This window comes from Oryctolagus cuniculus, chromosome 12, assembly GCF_051225735.1.
Source record: "Oryctolagus cuniculus isolate XC-2025 breed Fujian yellow rabbit chromosome 12, ASM5122573v1, whole genome shotgun sequence".
Lineage (NCBI taxonomy): Eukaryota > Metazoa > Chordata > Mammalia > Lagomorpha > Leporidae > Oryctolagus > Oryctolagus cuniculus.
In genome coordinates, this window is record NC_142878.1 from 38,095,484 (window position 1) to 38,114,198 (window position 18,715).

At 37.6% G+C, this 18,715-nt stretch overlaps 1 protein-coding gene across 8 annotated transcripts in view; it reads right to left on the bottom strand.

Moving 5' to 3' along the window:
* Positions 1-18,715, bottom strand: part of MIPOL1 (mirror-image polydactyly 1) — a 341,984-nt gene that overhangs the window by 18,665 nt on the left and 304,604 nt on the right. The gene's annotated exons all lie outside the window — the stretch shown is intronic.

The following is an 18,715-nucleotide window of genomic DNA, read 5'->3' on the forward strand; positions in this document are numbered from 1 at the left end:
AAAGCCTACCTTCAGCATAAACATGCCTCTCTCAGCTCTAATTCTTGATCTAACAAAGATTGACTCATAAATACTATAAACTCAGTACACATCATTTTCATAGCCCTTATTATCTGAAACACAAGGTGATATTCAGGAAATAAAGCTTTCAAATTATTATTATTTTTTTGAGACTAATCCTTTTTTAAAAAAGTATATCTGCATTTTATTATAATACAAAGCTTTAAATCAAATCTGAGAATATTTGGTGGAGGAATTTCATGTATCAACTGATAAATAGGAAACACAATATATTATGGGATTTGCATTTTCTCTTAAGTGATTTCTGTCTATATATAAGATTATCACTATTTGTTGTCAACTAGTATTACATGATGAATCTATATATATTTCAAGAAGAAGAGGACAAAAATAAGAAAATACTGGGAAATGTGAGCAACCATATTTAGTTTTAAAGCATTAGTACTATACATTTACTATTTAATTTTTTTTTTTCTACTATAACATTCAAATTAATCAAGTCCAACTTGAAACTAAGCAAGAAACTTGAATTTATCTTTGAGATTAATGAGAATATACAGAAAACTTATTCCACATATATTCAGCTGCACCTAGATGAGATATATGACCTTTTTTTTATTCAATGTCACCAATCTCCAAAATGTCTAAGGCACTGGAAAGTTACCTATGTAACTAAAGAGTTACACCAATCCATCATATCTATTTAAATGAATAACAAACATAAAATTTAGACATATAACAATCAAAATAAACAAAAATTTGCATTCTTTTTTTTTTTTTTTTGACAGGCGGATTGGACAGTGAGAGAGAGACAGAGAGAAAGGTCTTCCTTTTTGCCGTTGGTTCACCCTCCAATGGCCGCCGCGGCTGGCGCGCTGCAGCTGGCGCACCGCACCTATCTGAAGGCAGGAGCCAGGTGCTTCTCCTGGTCTCCCATGGGGTGCAGGGCCCAAGGACTTGGGCCATCCTCCACTGCACTCCCAGGCCACAGCAGAGAGCTGGCCTGGAAGAGGGGCAACCGGGACAGAATCCGGTGCCCAGACCGGGACTAGAACCCGGTGTGCTGGCGCCACAAGGCGGAGGATTAGCCTACTGAGCTGCGGCGCCAGCTAAAATTTTGCATTCTTTACTTTCGTTTCACCCAGTTAAAAATTATAACATGGAGAAGGATTAAAACTTTATTTCCTTCTTTATAGTTTCTCTAAGGCACTTCTATTCCAAGTCTTGGATTTTAAAATAACTTTGGTGTAATTTTACTATGGCTTATTCAAGACTTTGTAAGTTACATGTTTGGATTGTCCACTGGATTCCAATTAGTCTGTGGCAGCCCTAGTGCAGTGGATGATACTATTAGGAAAGTACTTAACAGAAGATAATGGAATTATTTTGCGTAAGCCCCTAACTTAACATTAGAAAGTGATTGAGATAATGGAAGGAATCAGGATCAAGTGATAATTTTATTGAGTTCTTTCCCTTTGTCTATCAGAGGATATTTAAATCATATGGAAGATTCCCCAGGAAACCTGACACCAATGACAGGCCCACAAAGTTACCTGAAGGTAGGGGTATTGTGTGTTTTGCTCTGGTAACCAGCAGAACAGGAACTCAGAAAACAATAGGATATTTGTATTAATAAATATCACACTCCCATGTGCTGGGAATAAGACATAATATAATTTACATTCTTGGGGCCCGGGGGCGCTGTGGCGTAGCGGGTTAAGCCACCACCTGCAGTGCCGGCATCCCACATGGGCGCTGGTTCCAGTCCACTTCCAATCAGCTCTCTGCTATGGCTTGAGAAAGCAGTGGAAGATGGCCCAAGTCCTTGGGCCCCTGCACCCATGTGAAGGGGGAAAAGAAAGGGAGAGAGGGAGAGGGAGAGGGAGAGAGAGGGAGAGGGAGAGAGAGGGAGAGAGGGAGAAGAAGAGGGAGAGGGAGGGAGAGGGAGACAAGAAGGAGTGGGAGAGGGAGAGGGAGAGGGAGAGAGAATTTTCCATCTACTGATTTATTCCCCAAATGCCTGCAACAGCTGTGTTGGGCCAGGATGCAAAAACTCAATCCATGTTTCCCACACGGGTGTCAAGGATCCTATTCCTTTAACTCTCACTAGCTACCTTCCAGGGTACACATTAGCAGGATACTGGAATCAGAAGTGGAGCTGGAACTTGAACCCAGGCACTCCGATGTGGAATGTGGGTGTCCCAAGCAGTTTAAACCACTGTGTCAAATGTTTGTCACTGAGCCCTAATTTTTTTTTATATAAGAGAGATCCACCTTTCTAAAACATGAAAATTTAGTTAAGTAACATAATTGTAAAAGGCAGATCTCTGTAAAAAGTTTATGATGCATACTTATCATAGAAAAAAATTTAACTGGGACTGTGATCACACCAAAATATATAAAAAGGAAAAGGTTATAAAGGTTGAATGAAACAGGTTTATATTTCTTTGATCTCAAAAATAGTGTACATTTCAAACATGTATACATTTTAAATTTTATTTTATTTTATTTTTTTACTCCATGGATAGGGAATTGTGGAAGCATAGAAAGATGAAGACTAATATTTCTGACTGGATTTTAGTTTTTCCTGATTTCTGATTTTTATGTCACTTGTATTTGTAATTTCCACTCTTTAATATCTAATCACTTCACAGTTGGTAATTTTCAAGTGCCACAAATAACTTAAAATGAAGTTACAGGCATCTTTCTTATGTGTGAAAGTGTTCATAGTAAGGATTGGTGAACTTTATTCTCAGTACCTAGCTTTTTCTTTGGTAGAAATCTAGTGACATAGGGATATGTTAACTCAATCAAACTGACAGGACACTATTTGGTAAATTGCATCAGGAGCTGAGTTACAGTTATCTTAAATGTGAATTATACTTATGTTGAAATTTTTTTACATGAGTAATTTATTGACAGAGAAAATTTTCAAATGCTTTGTTTTATTCTTAATAAAATTTTACTGTTAACATTACATATAGATCTTTATATTTCTACAAATTACCTGAAATAAGCAGCGAAGATGATAATAAATAAGGCCTCACGTACCTATAATGATTATCCACAGGGAACCAGAGGACATTCTATTAGGCCAGTGCAAACTATTATTCTTTTACCTTACTTGGTAGAGCAATTTCCATCAGGGGGAAGAAAATAGTCTCAAACCTGCTTCCTAATGAAATCCTCAAGGATTTTCAAATACTCTACAAAACACAGTACAAGAGACTTGTAATTTATTATTTTTCCTTAGTTTCACATAGGTTGGGCAGTATGCAGTGTCTGCCTCTTTTGGTATGGGTTGCATTACGTAAATCTTGTAGAAATACCTCTTTTAAGTAAATCAACCATATAACATTTATGCATAGTTACTGTAAATCTTTGCTAGTGGGCCATCTTCATCCTGTCCTTTCTTAAACAAAATAATTAGTAAAATTCTTCCTACATGCTGCTTTCAGTTGCTCATGCATCTGAATTTTTAAATACTCACACACGAGGCTGGTTCACATAATTCTTCCCAATCTGAATATATCAGCCAGAACTCCTCTGCTGTTTGCCCAGTTACAGATTGCCTTTGGAAGAATGACACCTCCAACAGCAGCCTTGACAAGTGGTCTGTCTTTGAATACCTTGAGATGCAGCTCTTCAGAATAATCTTTATGATTCAGAAGAACTTTCCAACATCCCAACTGTTAACACTAAACTCCACAGAAAGTGAATTATGTGGGAAATGGGGTTATAGAATCTAAATTTCTCTCATTCCAAAGAAATTCCTATGAATATTTCTATTATCCCCAGAGAAAAATCCTTGGAAGTGTTTCCCTTCTTTTGCTGTTAAGTTTCTTGAAGCCAATTTTGATGAGTTTTATATCTGACACCTGGAGTACTGCTCTCAAACTCAGTATTTTTTCTCATAAGTTTATTAATTAGAGTTAAACAGAAAGGAATTAGTTCTTAGCACTGAACTAAAGATTCTATTAATGGCACTATGTTGCACCAATCTAAAGCCATGAGCTGCACCGATCCGAAGCCAGGAGCCAGGAGCTTCTTCCAGGTCTCCCACGTGAGTGCAGGGGCCCAAGGACTTGGGCCATTTTCTGCTTTCCCAGGCCATAGCAGAGAGCTGGATCAGAAGAGGAGCAGCTGGGTCTCAAACCAGTGCCCATATGGGATGCTGGCGCTTCAGGCCAGGGCATTAACCCGCTGTGCCACAGCACCAGCCCTTATATATGTTTTTTTTTTTTTTAATAGAAGATTTACTTATTTATTTGAGAGGCAGAGTCACAGACAGAGAAAGGGAGAGACAGAGAAAGCCTCCATCCGCTGGTTCACTCCCAAACACCCACAATGGCCAGAGCTGCGTCGAACTGAAGCTTCCTCCAGGTCTCCCATGAGGGTGCAGGGGCCGAAGCACTTGGGCCATCCTGCACTACTTTTCCAGGCCATCAGCAGGGAGCTGGATCCAGAAGTGGAGCAGCCAGAACTTGAACAAGCACCCATATGGGATGCCTGCTCTGGAGGCAGAGGCTTAACTTACTACCATGGCACCAGCCCCATATATCTAGAGTTAAAAATCCAAATTTCCCCAATGGTGTATCTATAAATAACCTAATTGTTTTTCTAATTAATAAACTTTTTCTAACACTTCTAAATTACTCTTTAACTCTACAATTTCATTTCCAGGAATTTGTTTCCTTTGTAATAATTGCATGTATGTGTACAAATTTGGCTGCAATTATATTCACTGCAATGATATTTTAAATAATTAAATCAAAATAATAATGAATTAGTTATATTAATTATGGTACAACCAAACAAGAAGTCATTTCAACTATTAAGTAAAAGATTATATATAACATATAGACACAGAAAGTTATTCATAATAAGTTAAATGAAACAAAGTTATAAAACTGTATTATATAAAGTATTTTGTAAAAGTGCTATCTGTTCAGCTATAATCAAATTTTTTTCTAAAAATAATCTGTATTGCCAGTCATTTATTATATATATATAATATTTTTACATTAAAATTCTTATTATATATATATAATTCCTTTTTTTTATCCTATCAAAGAAATATTTACTCTTTCTCTTGATCAAGGTAAGCACAGTATATAACTGCTAAAATAAACACAGGGTATTTAAAAGAGAAAAATACAGCAACTATTTTTCTCTTATTATGCTCATTACTCTGCTGAATTCTCCATGGGCTTAAGGATCTTATGAACCTGACAGAGAGCGTTAGACTTAACAGTTATATGTGGATGTGTGGCTATAAAGTTTATATTAAGTATACATATTATATATATATATTATGTAGGTGTCATAATTTTATTTGTTAATAGCTAGATGATTTCCAGAAAAATAAATTAAGAGGAAATATGTATGGTACACCAAGATGGGAGAACTACTTGTTTCTTTATTACTTAACATCATAAATCAAGGCTGTATAATTTTACTAAATAGTTTAATACTTTAAAAATTATTTGAATTGAAAGACATAGATTTCCTTTTACAGTCAAGACTATCTCAGGTGCTTCCCTTTAAACGCCCACACCTAAATGAAGTTAATCTAAGCATTTAAAGCTTCAAACCTCTCATTATGTTTTGATTCTGTTTGTTCTATCTTTGAAGAATATTTATTTTGGAAGAGGAGATTTATGGCTGAATAACTATGACTAAACAGCGTATTTGTGAAGATAAACCAATTTGAATTAGTATTAAAGTATGAAAACTATTACCAACTGGGCTTTTAATTAATAAAAGCAACCATTTGATGAGAAAGAAAGTGTACAAAGAGCAAGTTTACAAGCAGTTCAAATGATTTTTAGACAGATAACCACAACTAATAACAAAAAACCTTACATAACCAACACAAAAGACAGTGAACTGCATTGGATATCATAAAATACTACAACTTAACAAATAAATCTGGCACTGCAAAAGAAAAAAAAACTCTGTTAAAGAAAATAACATATGAAGTTTATATAAACAGGGAAAATTTTTATAGTATGTAATCAAAGGCCAATTCATTTACTATTTATAGAATGCTTACAAACATAGGGCATTCATATAAGGAAAAACACATTGCCAATTAAAAATTTCAAAAATGTTTCATTTTGTCCCTAAAGAAATGCATAGTACAATGAGATAAAATTTTCACTTATCAGACTGGAAGGTTAACAAGCAATAGTGGTGAGGGGCCGGCACTGTGGCATAGTGGGTAAAGCCACAGCCTGCAGTGCCAGCATCCCATATGGGTGCTGGTTCGAGTCCCAGCTGCTCCACTTCCACAACAGCTCTCTGCTTTGGCCTGGGAAAGCAGCAGAAGATGGCCCAAGTCCTTGGGCCCCTGCTCCTGCGTGGGAGACCCAGAAGAAGCTCCTGGCTCTTGACTTTGTATAGGTGCAGCTCCGCCATTGCAGCCATTTGGGGAGTGAACGAGCGGATAGAAGACCTCTCTCTCTCTCTCTCTCGCTCTCTCTCTCTCTCTGACTCTGCTTCTCTGTAACTGCCTTTCAAATAAATAAATAAAATCTTTTTTTTTTTTTTAAGAAATAGTGGTGAAAGCTTGGGGAAACAAGCATTTGTATAGACTATTAGTTGATACAACTTTTTAAAGGCACAATCTGAGTGGTAGGTGTTTAGCAAAGCAGTTAAAGATGCTTCATGGTAGGGCTGGCATTGTGGTGTGTGTGCTAAGCAGCCACCTGGGATGCTGGCATCCCATTCTGAAGAGCTAGTTTGATTCCTGGTTGCTCTACTTCTGATCCAGCTTCCTGCTAATGCAACTGGAAAGCAGCAGATGATGTTCCAAATACTCGGGTTCCTGTCACCTGAGTGAGAGACCCAGATGCAGTTCCTGGCTCTTGGCTTCATCCTGACCCTACCCTTGGCTGTTGTGGCCATTTGGGGAGTGAACCAGTGGATGGACAAACTGTCACTAAAAACAAACAAACAAAAACAATAAAATGCCACTGCTTGGGATGCCTGCATCCCATATTGGAGTGCTTGGGTTCAAACCCCAGCTCTGCTGCCAGTTTCAGCTTACTGCTGATGTGCATCTGGAGAGGCAGCAAGGGATGACTCAAGTACTTGGGTTCCTGACATCCATGTGGGAGACCTGGATTAAGTTCTCGTGCTTCAGGATTTGGTCTTATACAACCCTAATCAGCAAATGAGAGGTCTTGTAGTCTAGTACTGCAAACATCAACTACATCACATGACATTATCTGACCTCCTCATTTAGCCTAATGGTGAGGTTACCATGCAAGAGAACTAATAGGTTATCCTCGTATCATTAGAAATTTATTTATTTATTTTTAGAAACATTTTATTTAATGAGTATAAATTTCATAAGTACATCTTTAGGAATACAGTGATTCTTCCCACCATACCCGCCCTTTCACTTTCAGTCTGCATGCACCTTTGTTGGTGAGATGTGTTTCTTGCAGGCAGTGAAAAGATGGGTTTTGTTTTTTAATCCATTTAGCCAGTCTGTGTCTTTTAACAGGAGAGTTGAGACTATTAACATTCAGAGTGACAACTGTTAAGTACTGACTTCGTACTGCCATGTTTCTGTAAAGAGTCTTAATTTTGCATTTTGGGTTTCCTTTGTGCTCTTACTGGGTCATTTTCTGCATTTATCTTCTTTCGTAGAGAGTTCCTGTTTCTGTGTGTGGCACATCCTTGAACATCAAAAAATTTGTTTTATAAATTTTAATCTACCTCACAGGCAGAGAGACAGAGATACAAGGATAGTCAAAGATTTTCCATCCACTTATTCACTCCTTGAACGGTCATAAGAGCCATGGTTGGGCTGGGCTGAAACCAGGAGCCTGATATCATGTAGGTGACAGGGACCCAAGTACTTGAGATATCACCTGCTCCCTCCCAGAGTACACATTAGCAGGAACCTGGAATCAGGAGTGTGGTGGTACTTGGGCTCAGGCACTCTGATAAGGGATGGGTGAACCTAGTGGCATCTTAACTACTGTATAAAGTGCCTGCCTATCATTAGAAATTTAAAAAATATAATATAAATACTGCATAATTTTTATAAATAATTTTATTATTGAATTTTTAATTAACATAATAATTGGACATTTTTTCAGGAATACAGTGCAAATACTTCATCAAATATATGGAATGCTAACCAATCAAGCCAGACAACAAGATTTTCGATTTGTTCTTTGTGCTTGGAGTGTACCTTCTTTATATAACATATAATACATGATTGTGATCTATAGTCACCCCACTATGCTATGTAACAGAACTTATTACTTCCAGCTGACTGTGTTTTGGTACCATTATCCAATTTCACCCATCCCCACTCTTTCCACCATTCTCATTCCATAGTACTAACTTTTCTAGGTTCAGCTCAACTAACTTTTAACCTCCACAGGAAAAATAATATATGGTATTTGTCTTTCTACTTCTGGTTTATTTTACTGCACCTAGTGAGCTCCTGTTATTTCTACTTAGCTGCAAATGTCAGGGTTTCATTCTTTTTAATGGCTGAATAATAATCCATTATGTATTTATACAAAATTTCCTTTATCTGTTTTTCTGTTGACAGACACCTAGGCTGATTACATATTGTAGTTATGTTAACAGTGCTACAATGAACATGGGAGTGCAGGTGTCTTACATATTGATTTTGATTCATCTGGATATGTACTCAGAAGGGTATAGCTGGTTCAAATGGTAGATCTATTTTTAGTTTTTTGAGGCATCTACACACTGTTCTCCATACTGTATTAATTTACATTCCCACCAGTAGTATATAAAGTTTCCCTTTTTTCTACATCCCTCACAGGCATTTGCTATTTTTTGTCTTTTTGATAACAGCCATTCTAACTGGAGTGAGAAGATACCTCATGGTGGTTCTGACTTGCATTTCTCTAAGAACTAGTGATGCTGAGCATTTTTGATGTCCATTTGTACTTCTTCTGAAAAATGTATACACAGATCCTTTTCTCATTTCTTAACTGAATTCTTTGCTTCTTTGCTGTTGAGGTTGAGTACCTTAAGCATCCTGGACATTAATCCTTTGATGAATAATTTACAAATATGTTCTCCCATTCTCGTTTTTATACTTTTCTCTGTTGATTGTTTCCTTTGCTGTGCAGAAGCTTCTCAGTTCGATATAATCCCATTTGTCTATTTCTGCTTTTGTTGCTGTGCTTTGGGGGTCTTATCCAAAAAGCCATGGCCTATGCTAATATCTATTTGTTTCCCCTATGTTTCCTTTTAGTAGTGTCATGTGTTTCCCCTATGCTTTCTTCTAGTAGTTTCATGTATAACAATTAGTTCTTTGATCCACTCTGAGTCGACTTTTGTATAGGGTGAAAGGTATGTGTGTGGGGGTTCTTGTTTGAATTTTCTGCTTATACATATCCAGTTTCCCCAGCACCATTTATTGAAGAGGCTGTACTTTCTTTAGCACATATTTATGGTGCCTTTGTCAGAGATCAGATGTGTAGTTGCATTTTGGGGATTTCTGTTTTGTACCATTGGCCTATGCATCTGGTTTTTATGCTAGTACCATGTTGTTTTGGTTATAAGAACTTTGTAGTCAAGTCTGGTATTGTGCTGTTCCCAGCTTGATCTTTTTGCTCAGAATTTCTTTGTTTAAGTTTTTTTGTGATTTCATATGAATTTTAGGATTTTTTTCTTGTTATGTAAATGTCATTGGTATTTTGATGGTAACTGTGTTGTATCTGTACCTTGCTTTGGATAGTATAGACAGTTTAACAACATTAATTCTTCCAGTTTGAATTTGGGAGGTTTTCTATTTTTGTGGAAAGATTTCTGTATGTGTGTGTGTGTTTTGTTCAATTTCTTTTTAAAATTATCTTAATAATTTTTACTTATTTACTTTCATTTATTTTAAGGGGGGGGGTTCATTTCCTAAATGCTCACAATGCCGGCAGTGAACCAGGCTTAAGCCAGGAGTTAGGAACTCATCTAGGTCTTCCACATGGGTGGCAAGGACTCAAGTTCTTGAACCATTATCTGTTGCCACTCAGAGTGTGCATCAGCAGGAAGATGGAATTGGAAGTAGAGCTGGGACTACAAGATCAGCCCTCTGAGATGTGAGTATCACAGGCAGTGGTTTAACCTGTCTGTCCCTCTTGTTCAATTTCTTTCTTTAGTATTTTGTAATTTTCATTGTAGAGGTCTTTCATATCCTTGGTTAAAGTTATTTAAACTAGTTTTTGTATGATTGTGAAAAACTTTCTTATTTCTTAATAAATTTGTTATTAGTACATAAAAATGCTATTTACCTAATGAATTTTAAAGATAGACACAGAGAGACAGACAGACAGAGATGGATCTCCCATCTGCTGGTTTACTCCTTAAATGCCAGCAACGGGCCAGAAAGGAGCCGTGAGCTGGGACCTGAATCTGGGTCTCCTACATGAGTGGTAGGGACCCAAATGTCTTTCTCTTTCTAAAAACAATAAAAATAGAGGGGCAGGGAGGAGAAAGGGAGGAAGGAAGGAAAGGAGAAGAAAGAAATAAACAAAATGAAACTAACAGATGGGAAACTTTAATAAATGCTAAGTTGCTCTGCAAGACATGCCTTTGCACACAACTCTTTCCTCCTTTTTGCTCCATGCTACCCCAACTCTGTGCAAAGATCTTTTGGATTCTCTCGCAGGGTTTAGCTCTCACGTGGAAGACTTTCCTCCAGGCTAATTGCTTTTTATTTGGTCTAAGCTCAATAAAAACCTCTTTCCTTAACATAAATTTAAATTAAATTGCCCTGTTACATTTTCCTATAGTCCACAGGGATTTTTCTTCAAACCATTAAACATAATTTATCATGATATATTTATTTGTGTAAATACTTGATATTTGTATTTCCTGAAGGACTATTTGTTTAATGAGGCCAAGGTACAGTTTGAACTTTTTAATTTGTGCCTAGCACAGTGTTTGACACATAGTAGATGTTTAAAAAATATGTGTTGAATAAAGACATGAATCAAATCAATACCCTCTCTTGTAATTATAATTAGGAAAGTGTTTAAGTCACGGCCAATGTGAGTGTCAGGGACTCAAATACTTCAGCCATCATCTGCTGCCTCCCAGGGTGCACATTAACAGGAAGCTGGACTGGAAGTGGAGGCAGGATTTGATCTCAGGCACTCCAATATGGGATGCAGGTACCATAAGGGGGCTGGGACATGTGGGGGAGGGGAGGGCCAACTTGCTGACCACAATGCTCACATCTAAAGTAAATCTTTGATGCAGTCATTTTACTCCTTCCTAAGAACATTTATACATAATCATTGCAGTTTATTGTGTTTAAACTGTCACTTAAAGGATACTTAAAAGTTTTGTGTATTTTTGCTATCATAATATGATAAAGTACATAAACTCAATATAAAATTCAATTACTAAGGATAAAAATTTTATTCACATGTTCCAGTTTCATTCCCCAAAGAAGAAATATGATTCACATCTATTAATTTTCTACTAACATGTATCTCTCCAGAATAACTACTTAAAATGCATTCCTAGGATATAAATATTTTTATTGTTTTACTATTCACTGGATTCATTATTCAAAAAATTATGAGCTGTACTATAACCAATTTACACTACACAATAAATGAAAGCCAAATGTTTTCAGAGTCAATATAATCACAACATACCTTTTTTTTGGACCCATGTGTTCACTTAGTTTGTTTACAACTGCTTCCTAGAGATGGCAGTTTATATATTACAATAAGGTTTTTATTGATTTATCAGTTACAGAATACACTAAGCATACTCAGTAAACTGAAAAAGCTAGCTCTGAGGCTAGTATCATGTAACAGCAAATTGTAGAATACTTCAGCGTAAAAACAGAATGTTGGCATAGGAAAGATAAGTGGTGTAAACTGGACTCCCAAAGACTAATATTTAGTAAGTCCACTAATACAAGCAAATTAGGTTTCAGAATTGCTTACATTTTCATGATGAGAAAAGTATTTACTTGGTATTTAAGGGCATGCAGTCAATTATAACGAACTATTAATTTTTTTTGCAAAATATTTTATTTGAAGGTTTGTAATATTTAATATCTATCTAATATGATGTAAAACATACTTCCAGCAAACAATATCTTTCTTTTAATAACTTTCACCCTCATTTAACTAATACATTCAGGTAATGTCTTTGACTCATGTGTATTTGTAGGGCTTTTTGGTTAATAAGTAATAAAAATATTCAAAAATATGTTTGGAGTATTTTTAGATAAGCATGTGTTAAAATGAACAAAAGAGCAAAAATATTGTGTGGCCGGTGCCGCGGCTCAATAGGCTAATCCTCCACCTAGCGGTGCCAGCACACCAGGTTCTAGTCCTGGTTGGGGCGCCGGACTCTTTCTCAGTTGGGGCGCCAGATTCTTTCCCGGTTGCCCTTCTTCCAGGCCAGCTCTCTGCTGTGGCCCGGGAAGGTAGTGGAGGATGGCCCAAGTGCTTGGGCCTTGCACCCCATGGGAGACCAGGAGAAGCACCTGGCTCCTGCCTTTGGATCAGCACGGTGCGCCGGCCTCAGTGCGCCAGCCATGGCAGCCATTGGAGGGTGAGCCAACGGCAAAAGGAAGACCTTTCTCTCTGTCTCTCTCTCTCTCACTGTCCACTCTGCCTGTCAAACACATACACACACACACACACACACACACACCACCAACAACAAAAAACCACATAGTGAAAGTCTCTGAAGTATCATTTTTAAATTTAGTAATTTAAAAGTTCACAGGAGATCATGTAGCCAAAGGCAGTGATGCTGTCTGTTCTGAGTTCTATTTTTAAAGCCAGAGAATAAAATTATTGGTAAATTTTTTTTTTAAGTGGAATGGTCTGGGGACTCCTGTGTCCACACATGAACAAACTAGAGCTTAAGCAAATCAGCAGAGCGTGTTCATGACCCAGTCCTTCAGCTGATTGACCATTCAGCTGAACATAGTTGGCCAGCATGTTGGTTTGGGCATAATTTCTTCACCTTTCTCACTGTAAACTGCTTCATTTCCATCTTTAATGGATCACTGAATACTTAGAGAAAGCTCACATTGTACATTAATGTTAAAATGCAGATAACTGAGACATAAAAATAAATCTGTAGACTCACTTTCAGAGTCCCTTCGTGGCCAGCGCTGTGGTGCAGCGGGTAAAGCCATCACCTACAGTGCCAGCATCCTATATGCCTGCTGGTTCTAGTCTCGGTTGCTCTTCTTCCAATCCAGCTCTCTGCTATAGCCTGGGAAAACAATAGAAGAAGCCCGAAGTCCTTGGGCCACTGCACCCATGTGGGAGACCTGGAAGAAGCTCCTGGCTCCTGGCTTTGGATTGGCCCAGCTCCGGCCATTGTGGCCAGCTGGGGAGTGAACCAGTGGATGGAAGACCACTCTCTCATTGCCTCTCCTCTGTGTAACTCTGACTTTCGAAATAAATAAATAAATAAATATTAAAAAGGGTCCCTTCACTAGAACTATAAATTGTGTTCACTTGATCAAATTACTCATATTGGAAGAAGGGCTGGAGCATGGTCGAGATGGAGAATCGGGTGGGAAGTACCACTATGTTCCTAAATCTGTATACATGAAATGCATGAAACTTGTATACCGTAAATAAAATAATAAAAAAACAAATTACTCTTATTGACTATTAAGTAGCTATTACTTAAAAACAAAGCTAAACAGAGAAAATATTGAAATATTCTGTTTTTCACATATTAAAGAGTAAAACACCCAAAGCATAATATTTGTGGAAATATTCTAGCAAATGGAGGCTTGAAATGCTCTATTATTTCATTTTTTAAAATGTTAAAAATTCCAAACTGCTCACAAGCAGTTATTTAATGCTATAATGTTAATATATTTTAATCTACTTTCTTATTTATATTCAGTCCCTAATCCAAACAATATACCATCATAATTTTAGCAAATTATGCTTTTTCTTACCTAGCTGAAGTCAAATACCATGTGATGTTCGATATTACAAATATTAAAGATTGTGTTTAAATAAAATGTATAAAAATCAATGTAAATTAACTTCTTTTTTTTATAAGACAGCAAAAAGAATGTTTAAAGCACTACCTGGAGAATATATATTGCTATTAAGGAGATTTAAGAGTCAAGAAAGGATGGGAAATGTTGCTAAGGTTTTTGATCATTTTAAACCCAGAAAAGTTTCAATTAATTGACAGAAGTGAGTTACTGATTTTTATACTGCTGAGTGAAATGCAGAAAGCCAGAATAACTGGTTAGTTTTATTAAGGTATCTTATTAAGATGGCTTATTAAGCTACTCACTATTGTTTTCACAGGGCTTTAGGCTGATACTAAACTTTAAAATGTAGGATTCTTTCCTTCCTAACTTTCATAAAAGTCATATATAATTAGCACTGAATGAAATTTTCTAATGTCAACATTTCAAATTTTGATTAACAGGGACTACAAATCAACCTTATTCAAGTTTAATTCAAAAGACTGGCAACATCCTTGGGGAGACTAGTAGGGATAATATATCAGTGCAACTTCAAATTTCAGACTAAGCCATGGGCCTACAAAGTAAAAGTAATATTCAACTTATTAAGCAAGTGTCATAACAGTCATTTTCTGTCCTTGAGTTAACTTTGATTTATAAAAACCATATATCCTCGAATTTAAATAAATATTTAGGGACTAGGGTAAAATGAGGACTCTACTGTTCATAGATATGATGAGTGATCTGCACAGAGGATGAAATGATTATAATAGACAAAGCAACAGTTAACAAAAGTGGTGCAGGTACTGAACATGACATCAGAAACAGTGTAGACATTGTTAGGCTTTCTGGAATGCAAATATTTTTAAAACCTGGATAAATTCTATAGGGTGGGAAGAATCACAATTGTTTAGGTCCATAATGCCCCATATTTCAGAATATCAAACACCAGTCAACAGAAATTATACAAGTTAAAATAACATAGTAAGTTATCATCGCCATCATTATTTTCAATGAAGATAAATTAGGATTGCTTGTTTTCTTTCTTTAGTGGTGTCTTCATCTTTTATTGAATATTCAGGGCTAGAACTAGGAGAAAGTGAATGAGGCACCCAATCTCAAGCTAAAAATTAAGGGGTGTAAACAAAGTCAGTAATTGAGATAAGTAATATTTTAATGAAATATTTTTATGAATAAAAATTAATATAAAAACTTCATGATAAACATAATATTAAGATTTTAAAGAAGGCAAGGATCATCAGTACCTAACCCAATACTGACTGGCTCTAAGGCAAAACTTCACATTGTAATGAGTTTTTTCAAAAGATGAACTCTGATAGGGCTGGTGTCATTGAGTAGTGGGTGAAGCTGGCACCCATGATGCCAGCATACCATATGGGTACCAGTTTGAGTCCTGGCTGTTCCACTTCTGGTCCAGCTCCCTGCTAATGTACCTGGAAGGCAATGGAAGACGATGGCTCAAGTACTTGGACCCCTGCTACCCACATGGAAGACCCGAAGTTTCAGGCTTCGGCCTGGCCCACCTCCAGCCACTGTAGTCATCTGGGGAGTGTACTACTGGATGGAAGATCTCTGTCTCTTCCTCTCTTTGTAATTCTGTTACAAATAAATAAAATAAATATTTAATAAAAAAGATGAATTTTGATAAAAGGTTGAATGGTTTATACTTATCTGCTATCAATTATATAATATTTACATTTATAGAATATTTGAGTTAGAAAAGTTTTCAAGTAAATTTTAATAATAAATCCCGCCAGCTCTGTGGCTCAATAGGCTAATCCTCCACCTGCGGTGCTGGCACACCGGGTTCTAGTCCTGGTCAGGGCGCCGGATTCTGTCCCCCGGTCGCTCCTCTTCCTGTCCAGCTCTCTGCTGTGGCCCGGGAGTGCAGTGGAGGATGGCCCAAGTCCTTGGGCCCTGCACCCGCATGGGAGACCAGGAGAAGCACCTGGCTCCTGGCTTCAGATCAGTGTGGTACACCGACCGCAGCAGCCATTGGGGAGTGAACCAACGGAAAAGGAAGACCTTTCTCTCTGTCTCTCTCTCTCACTGTCCACTCTGCCTGTCAAAATAAATAAATAAACAAATCCCTAAATATTGTTTAAGGCAACTGACACCCAAATCCCTATATTTAAGCCCCACTCTGATTTTTAAGATCCAAACTCTTTATGCTAAGTAAGTTTTCCCAAACTGTTTAGACTGATTGATTCTTGTGCCAATGTAGCTTCTTTTAATTAATTATATGGCTACTGATGGTATTTGCTGAAATTGATTACAATGGGGTGGACACAGTGGTGGTTTTCTAATTCCATTTATATTTATTACCTGATATTCTTCTGTACACAAGGCTTTTACCACTCCATTATCCATATCCATTTTTTTGTATCATTTTGGACTTTAAGATGTTGAAGTTCAATATTTTGCAATCAAGCACAATTTTTTTTGAGAGATATAAATTGTCCCAAATTTGGTTTGTGGGAACCTTTTAAAGCTGCTTCCTATGTCCTTTTCAATATGACCTCATTAGTTCTTAAGCATTTTGTTGCTTTCTGGTACAAAAAAGATATTCTAGCCTAACTCTGTGACTTGACTTAGTAGCAGCTTTGGAACCCATTAAGGGAAGAGATATTTACAAACTAAAATCTGGGGACTAGGTGTGCCCATTACTGATAAGCCTTCTTCAGTGAATCCAACTAAGAAAAAAATATACTTACTGGAAATCATGAGTTTACACTGATATCTCTATTCCAAAGAGGCAATTATAATTTTAAATTTAAAATATATACTCTAAGACATGAAATGGCTTCCATTTATAAAGCACATTGTACTTCTCAAGAACTTTTATGCACATGTATTTTATTTGATCCTGACAGCCATATTTTGAAGTAGTTAGAGTAAGTATATCAGCCCCATCTTCCAGATGAGTAAATTGAGAGGAAATATAATTTAATAATTTATATAAACTTGTCCTATTAATTCACTGGTTTGTTTTTACCAGATATAAAGTTGTCACCTTTAACTTCCAACTTCAGTATTTTTGTTATATTTTAGTGCAATTTGCTAGATAAAAGAAAGCATCAGGAAGAGACACCAAGGTGGCAGAATACGGAGGGATCTTACTGATCCAGTCTAAGGGAAAACAGTTAAAAAAAGGGTGGAAAGAGTGCAATCTCAGGGAGGGGTTAGGGAGAAAACGGCAAAGGAAACTCCACACAAATTAGAGTGTCAGTGTGGATCTACGGGGAGGGTGTGGATGTGCACAATTCAGGATTCCAGTAGCTGAGAGCCTCAGCACCAGCTTTGGAGAGTGAGGTGAGACCAGATTGAGCAGTCCAAGCCACTGGTGGTAAAGCTGCAGGAAGAGCTGTCATGAGTCTAGCCTACCATGGAACCCTGTGAGGGACAGTATGTGCCAACCTGGAGGGAATAAAAGGGGAGCATGTTTCTCTCTCCTGACCACCCAGCACTAGTGTCCTGTAACTAGCCAAGAGGGGGCAGGCACCATTTTGGCTATCCGTAATAGCTATGCAAGCTCATGTCTATATCCAGCAACCAGCCAGAGAAGACACCTGAGTCTGGCTGGGAGAACTGACAGGAGGCTGGGTGCTCGTGACTGTGGTAGCCTTATGTGCTGGGACTGTGAAAACACTGCATGTGAGGGCATGGAATGTGGCTGGGTCTTTGGTAGTCACTGTGGGAGACTCCACACACTTGGGGTTCCCTGATTCCCTGCTGAGGGTCATTGCTGTGGGATCTGTGCTCACACTGAGAACTACATGGATTGTTTGTGTGGCTGAATGGATTAAAAAACAAAACCCATGGGGCCGGTGCTGTGGCTCAGCGCATTAACGCCCTGGCCTGAAGCGCCAGCATCCCATCTGGGGGAGACCTGGCTGCTCCATTTCTGATCCAGCTCTCTGCTATGGCCTGGGAAAGCAGTGGAAGATGGCCCAAGTCCTTGGGCCCCTGTACCCGCATGGGAAACCAGGAAGAAGCTCCTGGCTCCTGGCTTCAGACTGGTGCAGCTCCGGCCATTGCAGCCATCTGGGGAGTGAACCATCGGATGGAAGACCCCTCTCTGTCTCTGTCTCTGTCTCTCTGTCTCTGTCTCTTTGCTTCTCATCTCTCTGTGTAACTCTGACTTTCAAATAAATAAATGAATCTTTAAAAAAACCTCATCTATTTGTGGCCTATAAGAAACATATCTTACCAACAAAAATAATTCAGACTGAAAGTAAAAGGATGGAAACAAGTAAAAGGATGCTAACAAAACCCAAAAAGAGCTGGTGTAGTCATCCTAATATCAGACAAAATAGACTTTAACACAAAAACTCTTAAAAGAGACAAAGAAGGGCACTATGCAATGATTCAGGGATCAATTCGACAGGAAGATGTGACTATAATAAATGTATACACTCCTAACTACAGGACACCAGGCTATTTAAAAGAAATGTTAAGGGTTCTAAAGGGAGACATAGACACAAATAAAATAGTAATGAGGGATTTCAATACCCCACTTTCAGCAATGGACAGATCAACCAGACAGAAAATAAACTACAAAACAATAGTTAATTGACACTATAGACCAAATGGACCTAAGGAATATCTACAGAACTTTTCATCCTACAGTTGCAGAATACACTTTCTACTTACCAGTGCATGGAACTTTCTCTCAGATAGACCACAGGCTATGCC